Source organism: Eublepharis macularius, chromosome 4 (assembly GCF_028583425.1).
Source record: "Eublepharis macularius isolate TG4126 chromosome 4, MPM_Emac_v1.0, whole genome shotgun sequence".
In the NCBI taxonomy this organism is placed as follows: domain Eukaryota; kingdom Metazoa; phylum Chordata; class Lepidosauria; order Squamata; family Eublepharidae; genus Eublepharis; species Eublepharis macularius.
The window spans coordinates 22,887,945-22,899,707 of record NC_072793.1 but is presented as its reverse complement, the minus strand read 5'-3'; positions in this window follow the sequence as shown (position 1 = coordinate 22,899,707).

Sequence of the window (11,763 nt, the reverse complement as noted above, 5' to 3'; positions counted from 1 at the left end):
TTACCTCTAAATTTCAGTTGCTGGAGACAAGCTGTAGCACAGGACCGATATCACCTGTATAAGCTGCCCTCCCCACAAGACATCTCTCGAATCTCTCTTGGAGATAAGGTACTGGACTCAGTAGACCTTTCAGCTGGATCACGTAACGCTTCAACCCTTTAATCGTTAGGGTAAATCTCCGTCATATTTTAATAGTGCCGTAAGCACAGTTCAAGCGGCATCAGGCTGTGTAGACAGGTGGCTTACAAAACGCACTGATTCTTTGTTGTGTGAAAAAGCAAAAGCAAAGGGTGTTATAATGCAGCAGAGCCAGTAGATGGCATCACTGCCAGCAGTAGCTCGGTGCTGTCCTCGGAGCTGGAGATAAAAGTGAAAGGGGAGAGAAAAACCGAGATGGATTTCATCCAAGTGGTTCTAATCAGAGGGAGAGGGGAAAACCAGCAGGTGGGGGCCCGGGAGGGAGCTGGGTTTCTCCGCTCAGATCATCTCCTATCACTGCAGGCCCCAGTCACTAGCTTCCCCCATCCTTTATCCACCGATGGGTCTCATTATTCCCGACACAACAAGCCCGTTTTTGTCTCAATAACAATGTTCGATCAAAAGAAGTAGAAAAGAGCAAGAGCCCAGTAGTAGCACCTGAAGAAGTATCTGAAGAAGTGAGCTGTGGCTCACGAAAGCTCCTACCCTACCACTAATTTTGGTAGTCCTTCTAGGTGCTACTGGACTCTTGCTCTTTTCCCCTGCTACAAACGAACACGGCTACCCATCTTGATCAAAAGCAGAAATTCAAAATATTCCTATTCTCTAACAGTACAGTTAAAATAATTTGCAGGTTATAATGCACGCAGTTGTGGAACTTGTAAACTGGATTTTTAAAAGGGAGAGTTGGTATGAGGAGAGAAAATATTCCCCGTTTTGCCATGGAAACTGGCTTAATGACCTTGGGCCAGTCACACTCATGCAGCCTAACCTACCACTCAGGGTTATTGTGAGGATAAAATGGAGACCAATGCAAACCACCTTGGGTCCCCATTGGAAAGGTGGGGTATAGATGAAGTAAATAATGGCTCGGTGCTGAGGACCACGGACTGCAAAGGTGCCAGGGATGCTGCCCACTGCCTGGGAACTACCTAGTCTCTGCAGTTGGCTTAGTACTCTACTTCTAAATAACAGATCAAAGATAGCTACTTCTCAGATCATGGAGAACGCTGCCCAGTTAACTACTACCAACTTTTCATTCTGGTTAAGTTTATTTACTTTGGGAGGGAGCAAGGCATTTGGGCCAGTGTAGTATAGCGGCTGGGTAAATGGAAGGGCTGTATTATAGGGATGGGGTCTCGGATGTTGTTAATGAGTTAGGGACCATAGACCTCACCACTATGTTGCCTTACGTATTATCTGTTCCTTTAAACATGTACTCCTATATACTACCTGTGCTTCATGTTGTCTAACGTCAGTCCTAGAATTGATTATGTTTTGTTTCAGCATTTCTTCAACTCTGTATTGGATCCTTGCTAATGCTATGTCTTTGTAAACTTGTATTTATTTACTCTATGGCATGGTTTATGGAAATGTCCTTGATACTATATGGAAATGTCCTTGATATTGATTGTACTAATCTCATACTGTGTAATCCACCTTGAGTCTCAGTGAGAAAGGTGGACTATAAACGACGTAACTAAAATAAAGGTAAAGGTAGTCCCCTGTGCAAACACCGAGTCATCATTGACGTATAGGAGGATGTCACATCATGATATTTTCTTGGCAGACTCTGTTATGGGGTGGTTTGCCATTGCCTTCCCCAGTCATCTACACTTTACCCCCAGGAAACTGGGTACTCATTTTACCGACCTCAAAAGGACAGAAGGCCGAGTCAACCTTGAGCTGGCTATTTGAACTTGACTTCCGCCGGGATCGAACTCAGGTCATGAGCAGAGCTTGGGCTGCAGTACTGCAGCTTACCACTCTGCACCACGGGGCTCTTAGTAGCTAGAATAATAATAATAATTGCACTTATATATCACTCATCTAGACAGATTAGTGCCTCACCCAGAGCGGTGAACAAGTTAGTGTTATTATTATTTCCACAATGCAGCTGGGGAGCTGGGGCTGAGGTGAGTGGCTTACCCAAGGCCACCTACTGAGCTCATGGCAGTAGTGGGATTCGAACCAGTAAAGTGCTGATTGGCAACCAAACCGCTTAACCACTGTGCTACAGTAGAGTGACAGACTAGGCTCTGAGCAACCCAGGTTTGATTCCTTGCTCTGCCATGAAAGTTCACTGGGTGACTTTGGGCTAGTCATATACCCATAGCCTAACCTACCTCACAGGCAGGGCCAGCGCCACCGGTGAGGCGGGGGCCGTGGGTGCTGCCGGGCTGGAGGGGGTGCTGGAGGGGGTGTCAGGGGTAGAGGCGCGCACCCTGCGCCGCCGCCAGCCAGCCCCATGCCGCCACTGCCTGCCCCCGGGCAGGCGCAGCAGCCGTGGGCCAGGGATGGCAGGCAGCCAGTGCTGCGTGCAGCGCACGGGCAGCCTCCTTGCGCTGCCCACTGGCGGCGCTGCATGACGACGTCATCACATGATGACGTCATCACGCAGACCGGGGGGTGTGCGCTGCACGTGCGCACAATTGGCCTCCAGCACCAGGAACCCTGGCACCGGGGCTGCTCACAGGGTTGTTGCGAGGAAAGAATAGTGGAGAGAAGAATGATGTAAATCGCTTCGGGTCCCCATTGGGGAGGAAGGCAGGGCATAAATGGAGTAAAATAAAAATAAAATTTGGCTCTATAAGAAGGGGCAGACTAAAATAAAAAGGACACACCAGCAAGAAGCCCCTTCTAGAGGTATGATGCTGTCCAGCACCCAGCTTCAAAAATGTGTCATGGCTACAGGTCAGAAGGGACCCTATTTGGGTCACAAGCATTAAATAATAAGTATTTAAAACACATTCCTTAGGTCACCCCCCGCCCCCACCTGCACACTGCAGAGATAGCCAAGAACAAACATTATTACAGTCCTGATCGGGGCAGAAAAGTGGGGTAATAAAATACACATTGCTAACACTGCTCTTAGAATCATTAAAAGACTCCATCTCCCCACATGCACACTCACCAGTCTGGATCTTCCACTCCTCCAAACAAAATGCAAAACCATACCATACAGGTAAGCACGGGAGGGAGATCCCCCTGCCTCAAGCTTTGAGTGCTGCAGATGTCTCCACTTCTGCAAAATGTGCCTTTTGTGTACTAGCTAAACAGTCCTCCCCTTACTTACTCAGCAGTTGCTAGCAGCATCTGCCTGACAGGGACCACAGGATGAGTATGCACAGTGCCAAAAGGGGTGGGTGGGCTTTGGACGTATGTTGGCAGTACCGGTCAGGGGTTTTGCTTTTGGGATATAAGCAGCTTGCAGGTCTAGACAAACTACTGGATTTTTTAAAATTAGGGACTGGAGTTCAGGGGTACAGCACCTGCTTTGCTTGCAGAAGGTACCTGGTTCAATCACCAGCATCTCTAGTTAAAAGGATAGTAAGTGATGTGAAAGATCTCTGCTTAAGACCCTGGAGACCCTCTGTTACTCAGAAGACAGGGCAATGGTCAGTATACCACTTCAGTGTTGCCACAATGTCATGCTGGTGTAACGCCGCATGTGAGTGGGAGAAAAGAGGCAACACAGCCACAACACTCAGCCGTTCCAATCATTGCTACTGCAGGCTAAACAGTCACGGTCCCTTTTGCCTTACAGGATCAAAGCCCCTTGAAGCAGCTGAAAGTGCAGTCTGTTCTAGTACAACTTAAGGACAGACAAGAATCTGTCAGTTATGGGTTCAGGTGGGTAGCTGTGTTGGTCTGTAATAGAAGAGCAAGATTCGAGTCCAGCAGCACCTTAAAGACCAACTAGGCTTCCAGGGTATGCGCTTTCAAGAGCAACTCTTGACTCTCAAAAGCTCATACCCTGGAAGTCGAGTTTGTCTTTACGGTGCTCCTTGACTACATGCCCCTCAACACGTAAATTGCAGTGTGGAAACCCCCAAGGGGAGGAAGGGCGTATAGGAACTCAAAGAGCATCTAAGTGGTACCACTCTCGGAAATCTGCTGCTCATATTATATGCAGAGCGCTTGATCCTTATATGCAGACTGCTGGTCCTTATGGGATGTTATGGCCGTTGTGTTTCTTTTGGCCGTTTGCCGGCACCCGTCCAGCAGAGGTAGAGACAAGAATGGAACCCATTCCACAGTGCAAGGCTACCGTGACCCAAATGCATCTAGCTGCAGTTCTGTGCAGTTACCACCTCTCTTGTTGTAGACTGGCTCCTGTACAGTTACAAGCTGCTTAACAGATAAGTTGGATCAGCACAGTGGAGCTCTACCCATGATTCTACAGTCTGTGGGTGCAGCTTTCAACAGCACAGAAGCCATGCTGGAACAAAAATGTTTGGAAAAACTGCCTTCTTTTTGACTTATAATAATAATAATATTAGATTTATATACTGCCCTTCAGGATGACTTAACACTCACTCAGAGTGGTTTACAAAGTATGTTATCATTACCCCCTCAACAAAACACCCTGTGAGGTGGGTGGGGCTGAGAGAGCTCCAGAGAACCGTGACTAGCCCAAGGTCACCCAGCTGGCTTCAAGTGGAGGAGTGGGGAATCAAACCCTGCTCTTCAGGTTAGAGTCCCGTGCTCTTAACCACTACACCAAACTGGATCTTCTGACTTGCCTTCATAACTCCATGCCTGGCGCTGTTCAGTACATCTTTGGACAGTTCACAGCTCTGACTGTTTTAATGGGGTGTGGGTAAACAGGATCTGTACCCTTGGCTGTCTTCAAGGAGGGAGCTGAGAAAATCCTCCAGTATAGGAACAGTTGTGCTCCAGCAAGAAGGGAAGAGGGGAAGCGGCTTCACATAAAGCTTTGACCCATTTTCTTAGATTTAAACTCGCTTGCCAATCAAAACACAGTTAATGTTGAATTAGTACTTTGCCTTGGTGTGGGATTCCAACAGCAAAAACCAGCAAGATAACTGCTACTTGAGCGGATCAGTCTGTTGACCTGTCTTTATTTTTTGTGCCACTGAAAAGATAACAAAATATGTTTTTTTTCCTGATTACAGCTAAAGGGATGTCATCTCAGATTACCAAAAGGTTCCTTGTAAGTGCAGCTAAAGGCAAATTGCGCATATATATTTTGTTTGCAGCCGCTGAATTTGAGTATTCATGAAAGCTGTACCTTCCCGCTAAGCAAGCCCTTCTTGCTAGTTGTCAAGAAGAGACGTATGCAGAATGTGAGACCTGATCCGCCAAGCCCTACTACAGCTGAGCTGTTGCCCAAGTGGCAGAAAACGATTTGCCACGTAGGCAAAAGACTGGCAATAAAAAAGTAAAGATCTTTGCAAAGTCGCAGTTCAATAAAAGTGAGAAATAGTTGTAGTCAGAGTTGGAGGACATACATTTCTAAAGAGCCCCTTGAAGTATCAAGTGTGCTTGGCACCCTACTAAACTTATCCTGATGTTAAGCAACAGCTAAATTTCTTACAGGTCGGTCTTTAGGTTTCAGGTTCCTATGAAGGTGCTTCCGGACTGTAGCTGAAGGTTAGGCAGTGTCTAGCAGAAAAATCACAAATAACATTCTAACGCTACTGCTCAAAATCCTTTTTCTTGTGATCCAGAGGAGTTAGCCATGTTAGTCTGTAGTAGCAAAATCGAAAAGAGTCCAGTAGCACCTTTAAGACTAACCAAGTTTACTGTAGCATAAGCTTTCGAGAATCACAGTTCTCTTTGCCAGATGTGTCTGACGAAGAGAACTGTGATTCTCGAAAGCTTATGCTAAAGTAAAGTTGGTTAGTCTTAAAGGTGCTACTGGACTCTTTTCGATTTTTCTTGTGATTACTTCATCCACCTCTGCTCCAGCTTAATACTCCAGCTACTACCTGGATAGACCTTTAGAAACTCTGCCATCTATGCTGATTGATTATCCAAACAGAGAAAAGCATGGTTAATAACCCTAGAAGCAAAAAAACCCCTCCGCTTAAACTTACTAACAATCCTATTATGCCAAATATAACACACCTCTATAGAATATTTTAATCACAATTCATCAATCCTTTTATATCACGGTAAGACCTTCAAGAATACAACAGACCCTACAGCATTCAATAAATATTAAACATAAAGTCCCCCACGAATGGGATACGTAGTGCTGATGACCCTTGTATATCATATTTAAAGGACTTACGTTTCTATGGTGCTAACTATGCACTTGCACTTTAGGATGAATGTGCAATAATACATATTTCTATAATAGCACTTTAGCACCAGCACTCTAATATTTATTAAATGCTGTAGGGTCGGTTGTATTGTAGCACTTGTATGAATTGCCATTCCGACTGTGATTTGGAGTACTTAGATTCTTTCAATGTATTCTTGAAGGTCTTGCTGTGCCTATAAAGGATGTATGAATTGTGATTAAAATATTCTATAGACGTGTGTTACATTTGGTATAATAGGTTTGTTAGTAACTTTACACGGGGGTGGGGGCGGTTTGCATCTATGGTGATCGGATATAACATCGGAATGCTATCCACTCTAGTTGCAGCCAGGTTGGAGTTTGCCATAGTTCTATGGCTTAAGGGCACGGGCCAGATTTACTTAGTGCATTTGACACAACAACTTTGTCCCTGAAATTAATTTAAAACTGCTAGGCCAATGGGAAAAATTGCAGCACTTCAGGTTTCCCCTCACTAAAAGGCTGGTGTTTTGGTCTTATGATAGGGGCTAGTAGCCAAGATTTACACACAACTATACAGAGTCTCAGGAAAGAGGAATGACTATTAACTCCCAGGGGATGGGAAGTATTATATAAAACCTCATTACTCATTAATTGGATCAAGCTCATCTGTGATACTTGGCGAAGTGGCACTTTGGCTTGACCTCTCCCAGTTCCAAGAAAGGGCCTTGGCTTGCATAGCCAAGTGTGTGGAAATAATGAAGATCCTTTCCCCTTGTAACTCGCTCTACTTGCTCGCTCATGATATGGGGGGAGGTGGGATTTTTTAAAAAAAAGTATTTCTAGACGCCAAGGCAAATTCGTCACCACATCGTAACCAAGGAAGTCAAAAGTAACAATTCAAGATGTGGAATTCCACTCTGGCATTGACTTACGTTTCCATCCAAGCTATCATTTAAATTCACAAGGGTTGAGATGAAGCTGTTTATATTTGGCATATACTTTCAGTTTACTCGTCATTCTAAGAAGCTTTTACCTATATAAAGTAGAATCTATGTTGGTTAAGTGTTCCAGGAAGCTTGAGATTCCTTTTTGTTTATCAAGGACAAAGGCAAAGAGACTGAGAAATCAATTCTGATTCTACTTTCATTGTTAACGGATTCTGCAGTACCTCTCTGGTCAATTCCATTACCATTTAGCTACTACCCTAGTTTGCTTCTGCTGGCATGTTGGACGGGGTAAAAGTATAGCGATAATTCTTCTCTCTGAGATAGCTAGCTTCAAGCGCATTACTTTTTTTAAGAGCCAGTATGTTTTAATAATTTAATGATGTTCTCTGTCATGATATCTAAGAGATGCATTGGCATACAGCTTGCATGTTGAGAATCTATACATTTCTACTTCCTACAGTAGAAATGTGCGGATTGTCCGGTGCCAGGAACAGATTCCCGTACATTTTGTTAGATACTTTTGCATTAATGCTTAAGTACAATATCTACATGACCTAGACAGTGTAGCCAGTACAATTGGCTTCTTGGCATGTTTGGAGAAACACTAGAATTTTGCAAAGAACAAGATGGTGGCCCACCTGATTCTGCTATTACTGAGGCCGTGTGCCTGATTCTCTGGAAGCAAACCTTCATTTCCACAAAGACCTCAAGCTGTGCAGGAGTATTTTAAGGAACAGGTCCTGTTAAGTCTAACTGCCCTCGTGCACTAATGATACTCTTAGCCAGGGCTCATTTCGAGGGGGAACGCGCAGGAACACAGTTCCAGCAGTTCCCCAAAGAGGTCACATGTCAGGTGGCCCCGCCCACCTGACTCGGCCATTTTGGGCCCGTTTTAGCCTGGATTGAGGCCAAAACAGCCTGGATCGGGCCTCTGACGGGTGATGGATCACTCTCCCACTCAGCAGCAGCCCAATCCTGACCATTTTGGGCCCCTTTTTGGCCATTTTGGGCCCAATTTTGGCCCTGAATGGCCAGGATTGGGTCCAAAACAGTCAGGATAGGTGATGTCAGGGGGTGTGGCACATGCAAATCAGTTATGCTAATGACACACTTCCGGTGATGGCAAGGGGCGTGGCATATGCGGATGAGTTATGCTAATGAGTTATGCTAACGAGTTCCTCTAGCTCTTTTTCTTCGAAATGTCCTCTGCTCTTAGCAATGCATCCATTTCAGTGGAACCATGCTGCCAAATTCCACAATCCCTGGAATCTATCTGAATTCATCCAGATGGCAGCTTTGCAACTAGTGTGGATTTCTTCCCCCATGGTAGCCACAGACTAAGGCAAAGCGATAGCTCCTATCTACGTCTTCTGCAGAGTCATCTTCTACGGGGGGGGGGGGGGGGCGTGGACTGCTATGCTCAGCTTCTAGAACAATTGGGAAGGCCTGCAGTGCACTTGAATTGACAGAGAGTACTCCTATTGCTTAGTCTAATTCCGCCAGAGGCTCCATCGGCTTCCTCCCATTCCGGATCAGGACTCTCCGCCGTTTGGCTGGCAAGGGAACAGCCTCTGGTTGGGTAAGCCTGACGGGAGTCTTCGCAGGAGTCTGGCCCCGGCCTTTATTCATCTCATCCACAAAAGACTCCACTCCCTCAAAACGCGTAGACAGTTCTCCAAGCCGTTCCTTGAGGGCATTGAATTCTTTGTAAAGGTCATCAAGGGCATCAGAGAGGGATTTGATCCTAAAAAGAGGCAGGATGACAAATCAGGGATCTAAAAAGAACCTTAAGGATTCCATAGCAGGCGTACACAGTCAGGCTTTGCTAACAGTATCATTTTATTTCAACCAATACTGACTAAGGGAGAAGAATTCTGGCCAACGTCTTCCCAGTCATCCGTAGAAGTCCAGTTAGGACCCAAACAATGCTTGCACAAACTTGTCGGTGGACCACCGAAAATTAGATACCCGGTTGTTCATTGGAAACAGGGCTTTAGACACAGTGCAGTGTGTGCTGATCAGGACAGCTTTCATCTGGCTTATGACTTTAAACTAGACCTGTACAACTTGTCTCTCTCAAGGCTGAACTCAGTCCACAAACCTTTGTACGGTGGCCAGTAACATGCTCAACCTTTTTTGCTTTTTGAGCCCCAACAGGCAACAGCAGACATGGGTTTATAAAGCCCCTGGTAGGCTCCCCTACATGAGCGGCAAGTCATAAATTTTGCCAGGCTTAGCAGGTTGTGTACAGTTAAGTTCCACTAACACAAAAAGTTTTTGTGCATCTGATGAAGTGGAATCCAACCGCACAAAAGCTGTTAGAAGGTGCTGCAAGATTCCTTTCTGGTTTTGCTGTTGCTTTAAATATGCACTCCTATGTACCATCTGTGCTTCATGTTATCAAATGTCAGCCCTAGAACTGTTTCAGCATTTCTTCAACTCTGTATTGGATCCTTGCGAATGCTATGTCTTTGTAAACTTGTATTTATTTACCCTATCGCATTGTTTATGGAAATGTCCTGGACACTGTATGGAAATGTCCTTGATACTGATTGTACTAATCTCAGAGTATGTAATCCACCTTGAGCCTCAGTGAGAAAGGCAGATTATAAATGACAAATAAAATCAGTCAATCAATCTAAAAACAGGTCACACCAGCAGACCACTAGCCACTAACTCACCTTCCATAGTCAGGCAACACAGTCTGGTGATCGTAAAGGAGGAGATTCTTGATTTGCGTCATGATAGCAAATTTCCAGTTATCCAGGACAACAGTCAGATTGGCACATCCCTTCATGCTGACCTTTTCAGCTGGAAAACATAGGATATAAAACCAAGGAGTGACATTAAACCGCAAGAACATCAGAACAGCCCAGCCAGATCAGACCAGTAGGTCCATCTAGTCCAGCCTCCTATCTCACACTGTGGCCAACCAGTTACTATGGAGGACTAACAAGGGGGCATCTGTTGCCTGTCAGCTTCATTGGATGTGCTCCAGTTCTAGTCTTTTGGGAGAGGAAGAAGAAGTTCTCTCCCCACTTGCTCCATCCCATGCATATTTTACACATTTCTATCATGTACTCACTCATCTCTCTTCTAAACTGAAAAGATCCAGACTTTTTAGCCTTTCCATCTACGAAAGATGTTCCAACTGCCTAATCATCTTGGTTGCCTGCATCTGTACTTTTTCCTTTTTGAGACACAATGTCCTTTTTGAGACACAGTGACCAGACCTTCACACAGTAGCCCAACTGAGGCTGCACCATAGATGTATAGAGTGGCATTATAATATTGGCTGGGTTTTTTTCAATCCTTTTCCTGATAGCATAGAATCTGCCCTTTTCATTCCAGTGACATATTGGGTTGATACTTCCATTGCGCTATCCACTATACCCCCAAGTTCTCTTTCCCTGTCAGTCTCAGCAATTTTTGGACCCCATTAGTATATACTTGAAGTTGGGGCGCTTTTTTTTGTTCCAGTGTGCATCACCTTACACTTACCTCGGGAACGCGGTGGAACGGAGTTCCGGCACCTCTTAAAAATGGTCACATGGCTGGTGACCCCGCCCCCTGATCTCCAGACAGAGGGGAGTTGAGATTGCCAAGCGGCGCAGAGGGAAATCTAAACACCCCTCTGTCTGGAGATCAGGGGGCGGGGTCACCAGCCATGTGACCATTTTCGCCAAGGGCAATTTAAACTTTAAAAAACTCCCCCCTTGTTCCAGCTGACCCAAAGTGACGTCATTGTGCAGTCTTGAGTTCCACCACTGAGTTCCGCCACCTCTTTCCCAGAAAAAAAAGCCCTGCTTACCTGCATTGACTTTCATTTGCCACATTGTTGTCCACTCACCTGATTTGTAGAGATCCTTCTGGAGCTCTTGACAGCCAGATTTTTCCCCTACTATCCTGATTATTTTCCAGATCATTTATGAACAAATTAAATAGCATTGGCCCCAATCAGGGATTTTTTTCTGGCACGGAGGGCAATCTAAACTCCCTTCTGTCTGGAGATCAGGGGGCGGGCCACTGGCCATGTGACCATTTTCAAGAGGTGCCGGAACTCCGTTCCATCGCGTTCCAGCTGAAAAAAAGCCCCGGCCCCAATACAGATCTTTGTGGGACTCCACTGCTTACTTCCCTCCATTGCAGGAACCATCCATTTGTTTCCAGCTGTTTAATCAATTTTCAGTCCATAAGAGGTCCTATCCTCTTATCCCATGATCACCAAGCTTACTCAGGAATCTTTGGTGAGGTACACCCCCTTTCCCTGAACTATAGATTCATTTCTAAACTTGGACTCTTTCCCACCATTTACATTAGATCAGAATTGGAATTGGAATGAATCAAGCAAGAGAGCACATTTATGAAATTCTTTTCTAAAGCAAATGAAATCAAAATAAACAAGGCTTATAAAGTAGATGTTGAAGATCTGTGGCCCATGCTAGTCAACTGGATGCAGGGTGAGTAAAAAGCTTATAAGAATAAAATTACAATGTTGTTCCAAATATATGCATTTGGAAAATTCAATAACAAAAGCATAGTTTTCATGGCAAAATTTTGTTTTGAAAAAGGGGGGGGGGCAAT